The following is a 13,351-nucleotide window of genomic DNA, read 5'->3' on the forward strand; positions in this document are numbered from 1 at the left end:
GGACAGGAGCAATTAGGAAAAGCTTGCAGAGATAAGACATGAATGGACCTTGGAGAATATGAAAGGAGAGAAAAGGGCATCCTGGGGGGAAAATGCAATGAACAGAGACTAGAAACAAAAAAGATGCGTGGTCTAAATATAATTTGTTATCCTAGATAGGATCCTGAAACAGCAAAAGGACTGTAGTATGAAAACTGATGTTTAGTCAAAAGTAATATACCGACATTGTTTTCTTAACTTTCACAAATGTATCATGATAATGTAAGATGTTAGCATTAGGGGAAACTGGATAAAGAGTAGACATATAGGAACTCTCTGTACCAACTTCATATTTTTTTCTGCACATCTAAAAATTATTCCAAATTAAAGTTTATCTTTAAAACTGTGCATGGTAAGTTCATGAACTAGTGAGTAAACAAATACAGCCAAAGCTCAGAATTTAGTTAGAAAGATAATATAAATTAAGACGAACAGGTGGGTAAGTCCTAGATTGCAGAAGACTTTGAATGCCTGGCTAAAGATTTCTGATTTAATTCTGCAGTTCATGTAGTGTTATTGAAAGTAGCAGAACAATGAGGTGTTTGAAGGAGAAAGGAGCCTTCAAATAGGTGGCCCAGGAAGTCTTATGTCACCATCATCATTGACTTTCATTTGTCCAACATCATGCTTTTAAAAGCCACCACAAATGGCACACTAACATATTCTCATTCATATTTTCCTCAGTTATTAAAATGCTAATGTTTAGTAAAAATACCATGTGGTGGGAGAGAAGCAAACAATGTAGCCCTCCCCTCATGAATAATGAAGCCCTACGTAATGATGACTTGGTCTCACTCAACATCCATAGTGCTAGAAGCAGACCTTTCTCTATGAAAAGTTAGTGTTGTCATGAGCTTCCACTTCTTTTACTGTCAGCCAAAAACAGTTCCCTGAAGGATATTGCTTCACTGTAGGAAAATCATTTAAAAGACCCTCCAAGTTGTGAAAATGTAAGGCAAACAGACAGTCTTTGCCTGTGAGAGTTTGTGTGTAGGTGTAGGTGTCCAAAATGAGCATGTGTCTGTTGCTTAACAACATCTGGCTTTCTCCTTTGCATGCAACAGGGAGATTCATTGTTGGGGTATGCCGAGGTAGTCCAGTGGCAGGAAGAGATGCTAAGACAGACCAAAGAAGGATTTATGGAGAAGACTTATGGGCTCCAGCATGACAAGAGGCTGGGATTGAGTTCTTTTCTAGCTTTGGCCCACCTGGCTTGGTGCTAAGCATTGAAGGGAAAAAATTGATGAGTGTGTGAATGTGACCTAAAATAGATGTGGTCTCAGAGCTCCAGAGGGACACTGGCGGGGTGATGGGAAGAAGAGAGCTGAATCAGTAGGAGCATCACAGCAGCCACAAACAAATGTCCTGATATCAGAATGTGCGGGACCCATCTTTAACCTCATGTGACAGAGACCAAGCCAAGGCGTTAGTGGATTGTTCATACTTCCCAGCTTTCTCTCTCATCCTGGCTTTTTGCAGGACTGATCGCTTTTGAACTGAGTAAGTTCCTAGTGTTCTTACCCAAGCAGGCTGGCTGAGGGAGGCCTTAGGAAATAAGTGGACTTCCTGTCACTACGGGCAGGTAATAAATTGAATAAATAAATATGAGGCAATTGTGTTTGTATTCCAAGCTAGCAAAGTGGATCATTCCAGATACACTATTGATGTGAATTTCTACAAAGTGAGTCATTTCCCCTATGGTCTTTTTTAACATTTCTTAAATGTATTCCCACAACACCTGCGCTTCAGTGCACTGTTTTTGAGAATGTAAGAAGCAGAGTGCACAACCTACCTATGAGAAAAATGGACCCAGAGGATAGGAATGAGAGCTTCGTGAAGAGGAAACCTGCATGTACTAGTCTGATTCTTTTTTCCGCTTGTTTAGGACACACTACCATGCTGCCTGTTTGAAGCCATCTCACAGGATATTTGCAAGAGCCACTGGGATGTTAGTTCCATGAAAGGAAGAGTTCTGTGTTGCTTATTGACCTATACCAGGGCCTGGTAGATGCTCAGTAAATATTTACTGAACAAACCGATGAATCTAGTGAACTAAGGGACATCAGAATATCTAAATACTGCAAAGTAGGATTGAAGACTGATGATGGTTAATGTCTGTCCACCAAAAACACTATTAGGGAGGGAGAAATTTTCTGGGAGAAGATTGTCAAGAGGAAAGAATACATTAATACAAATACACAGGGGAGAAAGCTTCTGTAATGGAGGGCTCCAGTCTAAGTCCCTTTAAGCTAAATTGAGCCAAGAGCATTGCCTTACTGATGAGTATTCCTTTGTAGAGGAAATAGAGATCTTTGAGAAGTGGAAGTAAATCTCAGTTTTCTGGGCCTAATGCCAGATATTCTAGCACATTAAAGATGACAGACAAAGGAGATGACACCTTAAGATTTATTCCAGATTGTATATTTTCCTCCGTTTGTGGATTAGATTGTATATTTTTCTCCTTTTGTGGGTTGAGAAAGTAATACAGAATGTGGGGAAAGAAGGTTTCTGCTGTTCTCTCTATAATTTTAGGAGCTACAGTATCTGGGAAGCTTGAGGTCTAACTAATCCTGTGATATCTAGACTAAGTGAGAAGAAATGGGTGGATCTCCAGTAAAGGAAGATAGTAAGATGTATCTTGTCCACGGGTTCTTGTGGCTAAGTATGCACTAATAGTTGATTATCCCAAAGAGTTACTGAAAGGGCCAGGGTAGCTCTACTTACTGGGAAAGAGGGACATTTTATATTTGATTTGAAATGTTTGTTATACTGTCAGGAAACTCTATTGTTACAGATTTTCTAGGACTCTATACTACATTTCCCCCTTTATTCTAATGTTGAGAGTGACCTAGTAAGTCAACTGTATCTTGCCATTTATAATTTGGGAAGAGTTTAGAAAAGACACAGGGTTTCTCTGGTGTACAACGTTTTTACCTCATTCAGAAAAAATTGGAGGCACCCAGGCGCAGTGACTCACACCTGTAATCCCAGCACTTTGGGAAGTCAAAGAGGGTGAATCACCTGAGGTCAGGAGTTTGAGACCAGCCTGGCCAACATGGCGAAACTTCATCTCTACTAAAAATACAAAAATGAGCTAGGTGTGGTGGCACATGCCTGTATTCCCAGCTACTTGGGAGGCTGAGGCAGGAAAATTGCTTGAATCCAGGAGACAGAGGTTGCAGTGAGCCGAGATCGCACCACTGCACTCCAGCCTGGGCAAGAGAGTGAGACTCCATCTCAAAAAAAAAGGAGAAGAAAAGAAAAAAATCGAGGCTTTTCTGCAACAACAGGCATTTCTTTTCTCTTTTTTTTTTTTTTTTGTTGAGACAGGGTCTTGCTCTGTCACCCAAGCTAGAGTATAGTGACATGATCATAGCTCACTATAGTCTCAAAAAACTCCTGGACTCAAGCAATCTTCTTGCCTCAGCCTCCCAAACTGGTGGGATTATAGGTGTCAGCCACCACTCCTGGTCAACCATAGGAATTTCAAAGCATAGGAGTTTGAAAGACTGAAATAGCTATGGGCTTCAAAAATCATGTGTGGGAAAACAAACATAGTTAGAAAATTTATTTATTCAGGGCTGGGTTCTCACTACTGTAAAAAAGTAGAGGTAAAATTTAACAGGTAATAATGTTCTACAATTTCTGTGCATTTCCTTTTTAATGAAAGTACTATTTAGGTGTCTGCAAAGCAATTTTGCTAATAGAATAACAGGTAGTGAGATCATTTTATACAATTAGCATAACTGACATTAGGAAAATGTAGATGGCGCCAAGTGCAGTGGCTCACACCTGTTATCCTAGCACTTTAGGACTGTTTGAGGCCAGGAGTTTAATGCCAGCCTGGCTAACACAGTGAGACCCCACCTCTACAAAAATAAAGTAAAAATTTAGCTGGGCGTGGTGGCACACACCTGTAGCCCTAGCTACTCAGGAGGCTGAGGCAGGAGGATCACTTAAGCCCAGGAGTTCAAGGTTACAATGAGCTGTGATCATGCCACTGCACTCTAGTCTGGGTGACAGAGTGAGACCTTAAAGAAAGGAACACAGAGAAAGAGAGAGAGAAAGAGAAAAGGAAAGAGCGGAGGAAGGAAGGAAGGAAAGAAGGAAGGAAGGAAGGAAGGAAGGAAGGAAGCAAGGAAGGGAGGGAGGGAAAGTAAGAATGACCCATAGTCATCTTATGCATGTCTTGCTCCAGATGTAGAATCAGTCATTTCTCCAAAACGTTTTAGTTTTTTTAAATGGGGAATGCTATTTAGAGGTCACAATCTGAGTGTGAAAGATGTTCATTGCTATTGCATTGGTAATTGTTTTTAAAACTTTTTCTTCAGAAGAGCCAGGGAATATGTATTTTTAGACAAAGTACATCATGAGTTCATACTGATATTCTCAATTCAAAATTAAGGTTATAGTAGTTTTAATTAAATTGTTTAAATTTGTATTTCTATTGCTTTTCTCTTATGTGGTAAAGCTTGGTTGATGACAATGTTAAAGTAATTACTTTTTGTTACCCGGTCATATGTTGCTAATGATATGGATACATTCTGCGAAATGCATTGTTAGGTGATTTCATTGTTGTGTGAACATCATAGACTGTACTTACACAAACCCAGATGGTATAGCTTACTACACACCTAGGCTATATGCTGTAGCCTATTGTTCCTAGGCTATAAATCTATACAGCATGTTACTGTACTGAATACTGGAAAAGGTCCAGTAAAAATACAATAGGAAAGGTGTTCACCTCACTGGCGTCCTGGACGTGGGTTGTCTCCAGGAGCACTCAGGCCAGTGGACAGTGAGGGTGCAAGTTACAATTTGGATATAAAACCATTTTTCTAGCCCACCTTAGAGAAGACTTTTGACACACTAATTGGAATGGTTCCAATAGTCTACTTTGCAAGACACTTCAGATTCAAAGAATTTCCTTTGTAAAAACAACAAGGGAGGCATCACAGTTTTCCATTTACATCAACAACTTCAAGTTCTTACTATGGAAAATTCAGAGAAGACTGAAGTGGTTCTCCTTGCTGTAGCTCCTTCAATCCTATCACCAACAGGCACCTCAGGTTGTTTGAGCTGGCAAAGGACTATATGAATGGAACAGGAAGATATAGAGTTGTCAAACGCATGATCTTTCCTGTTGGTGATGCTTATAAGAAGAAAGGACTCATTCCTGCCCATCACCGGGTCATCATAGCCGAACTTGCCACCAAGAATTCTAAGTGAGTGGAAGTTGATACATGGGAAAGTCTTCAGAAAAAGTGGAAAGAGACTATTACTTTGCTAACACACCATCAGGAGAAACTGGAGGCTACTAACTGTGATCACCAGCAGAACTCACCTACACTAGAAAGGCCTGGATGGAAGAGGAAGAGAACTGAACAAAGACAAGATTCTACTAAAAAAAAATCCCTAGAGCCAAAACCAAAAGGTGCACCAAAGGTCAAGCTGCTGTGTGGGGCAGATTTACTGGAGTGCTTTGGTGTTCCTAATTTGTGGAAAGGTGAAAACATCACCCAAACTGTGGCCAGCTATGGGCTCCTATGTATTACTTGGGCTGCAAATGATGCTCAGAAATTCATCTATGACTCTAATGTGCTATGGAAACACCACAGCAACATTCATGTGGTGAATGAATGGATCACTAATGATATCTCATCCACAAAAATCCGGAGAGCCCTTAGAAGGGGCCAGAGCATTCACTACTTGCTACCAGATCTTTTTCAAGAATACATCGAAAAGCATAATTTGTACAGCTCTGAGAGTGAAGACAGGAATGCTAGGGTCATGTTGGCCCCTTTGTAGAGAAATACTGCAGAAGCTAAGGCATAGAAATCCTAGAGCATGATGTTTTGCACTTCCCTTTTGAGTATGTTAAACAATCTGGGTGTTAGTGACGGCAAAGAAATTGTGATCCTGTTGCTTAAAGCTTAAAAGTTTAGTAAAAATCAGTGGTAAGGTAAAATCAGCGTCTTTTTTTAAAAATTTTTATCAGAAGGTGCTAAGATGAATGTTTTCTGTATTTTTTTTTTTCAGACAGAGTTTCACTTTGTTACCCAAGCTGGAGTACAGTGGCATGACCTTGTCTCACTGCAACCTCCATCTCCCAGGTTCAAGCAATTCTCATGCCTCAGCTTCCTGAGTAGCTGGGACTACAGGCATGCACCATCATGCCTGGCTAATTTTTTGTATTTTTAGTAGAGATGGGGTTTCACCAGGTTGGCCAGGCTGGTCTTGAACTCCTGACCTCAGATGATCTGCCCACGTCAGCCTCCCAAAGTGCTGGGATTACAGGGCATGAGCCACCACACCCAACCTGTTTGGTCTTTTTAAAAAATATATGTATATATAAATCTTTTTAATCTTTCAACCAAGAGATTAACAGCACACTAAACCCAGAAGAATTTTCTGTGAAACTAACTACAAATAAGAAGTCAAAAAGAACATCCTAGCTCTAGCACATAAAAGAAGCAAAGTGTGAAGCAAAAAAGTTCATTTAAAATTCTAACTCTGGGCTTTTTGGGTTCTAAGATGGCTGAATAGGAACAGCTCCAGTCTACAGCTCCAAGCGTGAGCAATGCAGAAGATGGATGATTTCTGCATTTCCAACTGACGTACTGGGTTTATCTCACTGGGGCTTGTTGGACAGTGGGTGCAGCCCATGAAGTGTGAGCGGAAGCAGGGCGGGGCATCACCTCACCCGGGAAGTGCAAGGGATCGGGGAATTCCCTTTCCTAGCCACGGGAAGTTGTGACAGACTGTACCTGGAAAATTGAGACACTCCCACCCTAATACTGTGCTTTTCCAATGGTCTTAGCAAATGGTGCACCAGGAGATTATATCCTGTACCTGGCTTGGCAGGTCCCACGCCCATGGATCCTTGCTCACTGCTAGCACAGCAGTCTGAGATGGAACTGCAAGACAGCAGCAAGGCTAGGGGAGGGGCGTCCTCCATTGCTGAGGCTTGAGTAGGTAAACAAAGTGGCCAGGAAGCTCGAACAGGATGGAGCCCACCACAGCTCAAGGAGGCTTGCCTGCCTCTGTAGATTCCACCTCTGGGGGCAGGGCATAGCTGAACAAAGGCAGCAGAAACTTCTGCAGACTTAAACATCCCTGTCTGACAGCTTTGAAGAGAGTAGTGGTTCTCCCAGCATGGAGTTTGAGATCTGAGAACGGACAGACTGCCTCCTCAAGTGGGTCCCTGACCCCTGAGTAGCCTAACTGGGAGACACCTCCAGTAGGATCCAACTGACACCTCATACAGCCGGGTGCCCCTCTGAGACGAAGCATCCAGAGGAAGGATCAGGCAGCAACATTTGCTGTTCTGCAATATTTGCTGTTCTGCAATATTTGCTGTTCTGCAGCCTCCGCTGGTGATACTCAGGCAAACGGGGTCTAGAGTGGACCTCCAGCAAACTCCAACAGACCTGCAGCTGAGGGTCCTGACTGTCAGAAGGAAAACTAACAAACAGAAAGGACATCCACACCAAAATCCCATCTGTATGTCACCATCATCAAAGACCAAAGGTAGATAAAACCACAAAGATGGGGAGAAACCAGAGCAGAAAAGCTGAAAATTCCAAAAATCAGAGCACCTCTTCTCCTCCAAAGGAACACAGCTCCTCACCAGCAATGGAACAAAGCTGGACAGAGAATGACTTTGACGAGTTGAGAGAAGAAAGCTTCAGACGATCAGTAATAACAAACTTCTCCAAGCTAAAGGAGGATGTTTGAACCCATCACAAAGAAGCTAAAATCCTTGAAAGAAGATTAGATGAAATGGCTAACTGGAATAAACAGCATAGAGAAGACCTGAAATGACCTGACGGAGCTGAAAACCATGGCACAAGAACTACATGATGCATGCACAAGCTTCAGTAGCCGATTCAATCAAGTGGAAGAAAGGGTATCAGTGATTGAAGATCAAATGAATGAAATGAAGTGAGAAGAGAAGTTTAGAGAAAAAAAAAGTAAAAAGACATGAACAAAGCCTCCAAGAAATATGGGACTATGTGAAAAGACCAAATCTACATCTGATTGGTGTACCAGAAAGTGACAGGGAGAATGGAACCAAGTTGGAAAACACTCTGCAGGATATTATCCAGGAGAACTTCCCCAACCTAGCAGGGCAGGCCAACATTCAAATTCAGGAAATACAGAGAATGCCACAAAGATACTCCCTGAGAAGAGCAACTCCAAGACACATAATTGTGAGAGTCACCAAAGATGAAATGAAGGAAAAAATGTTAAGGACAGCCAGAGAGGAATGTTGGGTTACCCACAAAGGGAATCCCATCAGACTAACAACGGATCTCTCGGCAGAAACTCTACAAGCCAGAAGAGAGTGGGGGCCAATATTCAACAACCCAGAATTTCATATCCAGCCAAACTAAGCTTCATAAGTGAAGGAGAAATAAAATACTTTATAGACAAGCAAATGCTGAGAGATTTTGTCACCACCAGGCCTGCCTTACAAGAGCTCCTGAAGGAAGCACTAAACATGGAAAGGAACAACCAGTACCAGCCACTGCAAAAACATGCCAAATTGTAAAGACCATCGAGGCTAGGAAGAAACTGCATCAACTAACGGGCAAAATAACCAGCAAACATCATAATGACGGGATCAAATTCACACATAACAATATTAACCTTAAATGTAAATGGGCTAAATGCTCCAATTGAAAGACACAGACTGGCAAATTGGATAAAGGGTCAAGACCCATCAGTGTATTGTATTCAGGAGACCCATCTCACATGCAGAGACACACATAGGCTCAAAATAAAAGGATGGAGGAAGATCTACCAAGCAAATGGAAAACAAAAAAAAAGCAGGGGTTGCAATCCTACTCTGTGATAAAACAGACTTTAAACCAACAAAGATCAAAAGAAACAAAGAAGGCCATTACATAATGGTAAAGGGATCAACTCAACAAGAAGAGCTAACTATCCTAAATATATATGCACCCAATACAGGAGCACCCAGATTCATAAAGCAAGTCCTGAGTGACCTACAAAGAGACTTAGACTCCCACACAATAATAATGGGAGACTTTAACACCCCACTGTCAACATTAGACAGATCAATGAGACAGAAAGTTAACAAGGATACCCAGGAATTGAACTCAGCTCTGCACCAAGTGGACCTAATAGACATCTACAGAACTCTCCACCCCAAATCAACAGAATATACATTCTTTGCAGCACCACACCACACCTATTCCAAAATTGACCACATAGATGGAAGTAAAGCACTCCTCAGCAAATGTAAAAGAATAGAAATTATAACAAACTGTCTCTCAGACCACAATGCAATCAAATTAGAACTCAGGATTAAGAAACTCACTCAAAACCACACAACTACATGGAAACTGAACAACCTGCTCCTGAATGACTACTGAGTGCATAATGAAATGAAGGCAGAAATAAAGATGTTCTTTGAAACCAATGAGAACAAAGACACAACATACCAGAATCTCTGGGACACATTTAAAGCAGTGTGTAGAGGGAAATTTATAGCACTAAATGGCCACAAGAGAAAGCAGGAAAGATCTAAAATTGACACCCTAACATCACAATTAAGAGAACTAGAGAAGCAAGAGAAAACATATTCAAAAGCTAGTAGAAGACAAGAAATAACTAAGATCAGAGCAGAACTGAAGGAGATAGAGACACAAAAAACCCTTCAAAACATCAATGAATCCAGGAACTGGTTTTTTTGAAAAGATCAACAAAATTGATAGACTGCTAGTAAGACTAATAAAGAAGAAAAGAGAGAAGAATCAAATAGATGCAATAAAAAATGATAAAGGGGATATCACCACCAATCCCAGAGAAATACAAACTACTGTCAGAGAATACTATAATCACCTCTACGCAAATAAACTAGAAATCTAGAAGAAATAGATAAATTCCTGGACACATACACCCTCCCAAGACTAAACCAGGAAGACATTGAATCCCCGAACAGACCAATAACAGGTTCTGAAATTGAGGCAATAATTAATAGCCTACCAACCAAAAAAAGTCCAGGACCAGATGGATTCACAGCCGATTTCTACCAGAGCTACAAACAGGAGCTAGTACCATTCCTTCTGAAACTATTCCAATCAATAGAACAAGAGGGAATCCTCCCGAATTCATTTGATGAGGCCAGCATCATCCTGATACCAAATCCTGGCAGAGACACAACAAAAAAAGAGAATTTTAGACCAATATCCCTGATGAACATCGATGCAAAAATTCTGGCAAACCAAATCCAGCAGCAGATCAAAAAGTTTATCCACCACGATCAAGTGGGCTTCATCCCTGGGATGCAAGGCTGGTTCAACATATGCAAATCAATAAATGTAATCCAGCATATAAACAGAACCAAAGGCAAAAACCACATGATTATCTCAATAGATGCAGAAAAGGCCTTCAACAAAATTCAACAGCCCTTCATGCTAAAAACTCTCAATAAACTAGGTATTGATGGGACGTATCTCAAAATAATAAGAGCTATTTCTGATGAACCCACAGCCAATATCATACTGAATGGGCAAAAACTGGAAGCATTCCCTTTGAAAACTGGCACAAGACAGGGATGTCCTCTCTCACCACTCCTATTCAACATAGTGTTGGAAGTTCTGGCCAGGGCAATCAGGCAGGATAAAGAAATAAAGGATATTCAGTTAGGAAAAGAAGTCAAATTGTCCCTATTTGCAGATGTCATGATTGTATATTTAGAAAACTCCATCGTCTCAGTCCAAAATCTCCTTAAGCTGATAAGTAACTTCAGCAGAGTCTCAGGATACAAAATCAATGTGCAAAAATCACAAGCATTCCTCTACACCAATAAAAGACAAACAGACAGCCAAATCATGAGTGAACTCCCATTCACAATTGCTTCAAAGAGAATAAAATACCAAGGAATCCAACTTACAAGGGATGTGAAGGACCTCTTCAAGGAGAACTACAAACCACTGCTCAGTGAAATAAAAGAGGACACAAACAAATGGAAGAACATTCCATGCTCATGGATTGGAAGAATCAATATCGTGAAAATGGCCATACTGCCCAAGATAATTTATGCAGCCAAAAAACACATGAAAAAATGCTCATCATCACTGGCCATCAGAGAAATGCAAATCAAAACCACAATGAGATACCATCTCACACCAGTTAGAATGGCGATCATTAAAAAGTCAGGAAACAACAGGTGCTGGAGAGGATGTGGAGAAATAGGAACGCTTTTACACTGTTGGTGGGACTGTAAACTAGTTCAACCATTTTGGAAGACAGTGTGGCAATTCCTCAAGGATGTAGAACTAGAAATACCATTTGACCCAGCCATCCCATTACTGGGTATACACCCAAAGGATTATAAATCATGCTGCTATAAAGACACATGTTTATTGCACGTATGTTTACTGTGGCACTATTCACAATATCAAAGACCTGGAACCAACCCAAATGTCCATCAATGATAGACTGGATTAAGAAAATGTGGCACATATACACCATGGAATACTATGCAGCCATAAAAAAGGATGAGCTCATGTCCTTTGTAGGGACATGGGTGAAGCTGGAAACCATCATTGTGAGCAAACTATCGCAAGGACAGAAAACCAAATACCACATGTTCTCACTCATAGGTGGGAATTGAACAATGAGAACACTTGGACACAGGGTGGGGAACATCACACACCGGAGCCTGTCGTGGGGTAGGGTTAGCAGGGAGGAATAGCATTAGGAGATATACCTAATGTAAATGATGAGTTAATGGGTGCAGCACACCAACATGGCAGATGTATACATACGTAACAAAACTGCACATTGTGCACATGTACCCTATAACTTAAAGTATAATAATAAAAAAATAAAATAAAATTCTAACTTTGGTTATGAAGTGAATTGACATTTTATGCGTGCCTCTTGGTAATCTGCAGCCAGGGTAGACAAAAGAAGGAATTCTTAACGTGGTGATCTTGTAAAATGCAACATTGATAAATCATCTCCAGTTACACCAAATAAAGATTGTGCATAGGCCTGGCAGAAACATTGTACCAATAGTTCTCTGTGGCACACATCAGAATTGCCAACAGAACTTTAGCAAGACCTATCTCCCTGGAGCTCCACCTTTGGAGGTAGGGAGTGAGGTCCAAGCCCTCATATGTTTAGAAACATACACAGGTATTTGTGATGCCCAGCAGAGGTAGAGAGCTGCTGCCTTAACGCTTTATACACATTCCCTTAGCTTTGTTGCGGATCATGATCTCGCTGTGTCACTCAGGCTGGAGTGCAGCGGCATGATCTTGGCTTACTGCAACCTCTGCCTCCCAGGTTCAAGCAATTCTCGTGTCTCAGCCTCCCAAGTAGTTGGGATTACAGAGGCAAGCCACCACACTGGGCTAATTTTTATATTTTTAGTAGAGATGGGGTTTCGCCATGTTGGCCAGGCTGGTCTCGAACTCCTGACCTCAAGTGATCCACCCACCTCGGCCTCCCAAAGTGCTGGGATTACAGGCATGAGCCACCATGCCTGGCCATCATCTGCCCTCTATTTTCAGGAGCAACTTCAGAGATGACAGATTGCTACCTTGAATTGAGAGAACCACAGAGAATGAGGGGTCTCATTCAAGGAGTTAATAAGTCTGAATGTTCTTAGCCTTTATTGATAGCTTAATCAGCAGACCTGAGTGGACTTCTCTCACACTGTTAGGCCTTCCTACTTAGAAGTACCCGTGGTCTGCTCAGCTGTGACTCTACTGACCTCAGGACCTCACTGGTCAAGGCATGTAGGGACCCTTGCAGGAGACTTGGTAATGGTGAAATGATCCTATCGTTACACTATCTATGGAGCAACAACTTTGTACAGAGAACCAGCTGCTTGGCTTTTTCTCCCAGTGCCCAGGATGCTGCTGATGCGGCCGTGTAATAGCATAATTTTGGGTGTCCTCAAGGACAGAACTTCCCCTTGGAATGGAAGTTAGAACAATGTACTTCACAGGGGAATAAATATTAATGACAGCTATGATTTTCTTTAAGGAAGAAGAAAATATGCCATTGTTGGTTCCCTCTCGCATCATTTCCATAATTTGCTTTTGTACTGTGAATTTAGAGGAAATGAGTGATGCTGGTGTTTTGTTTTGCTTGTTTGTTTGATGCTGGGGTTTTATGTGTTGTACACTTTTTTACCCCTTACATTGTGTCATTTAAATGCAACAAACCTGCAGTAAAAGTCCTTTATTGGCATCTTCATTCAGATGAAAAATAAAATAAAATAGGAAAGATTTTTAAATGGTACACTTGTATAGGGCATTTACCATGA

General features: G+C 41.2%; 1 pseudogene; it reads left to right on the forward strand.

Annotated features, from left to right (window-relative positions):
* The first annotated feature begins 5,032 nt into the window (after positions 1 to 5,032).
* Positions 5,033 to 5,874, forward strand: LOC101128574 (nicotinamide/nicotinic acid mononucleotide adenylyltransferase 1-like; annotated as a pseudogene).
* The last annotated feature ends 7,477 nt before the right edge of the window (positions 5,875 to 13,351 follow it).

This window comes from Gorilla gorilla, chromosome 3, assembly GCF_029281585.2.
Source record: "Gorilla gorilla gorilla isolate KB3781 chromosome 3, NHGRI_mGorGor1-v2.1_pri, whole genome shotgun sequence".
Classification (NCBI taxonomy): domain Eukaryota; kingdom Metazoa; phylum Chordata; class Mammalia; order Primates; family Hominidae; genus Gorilla; species Gorilla gorilla.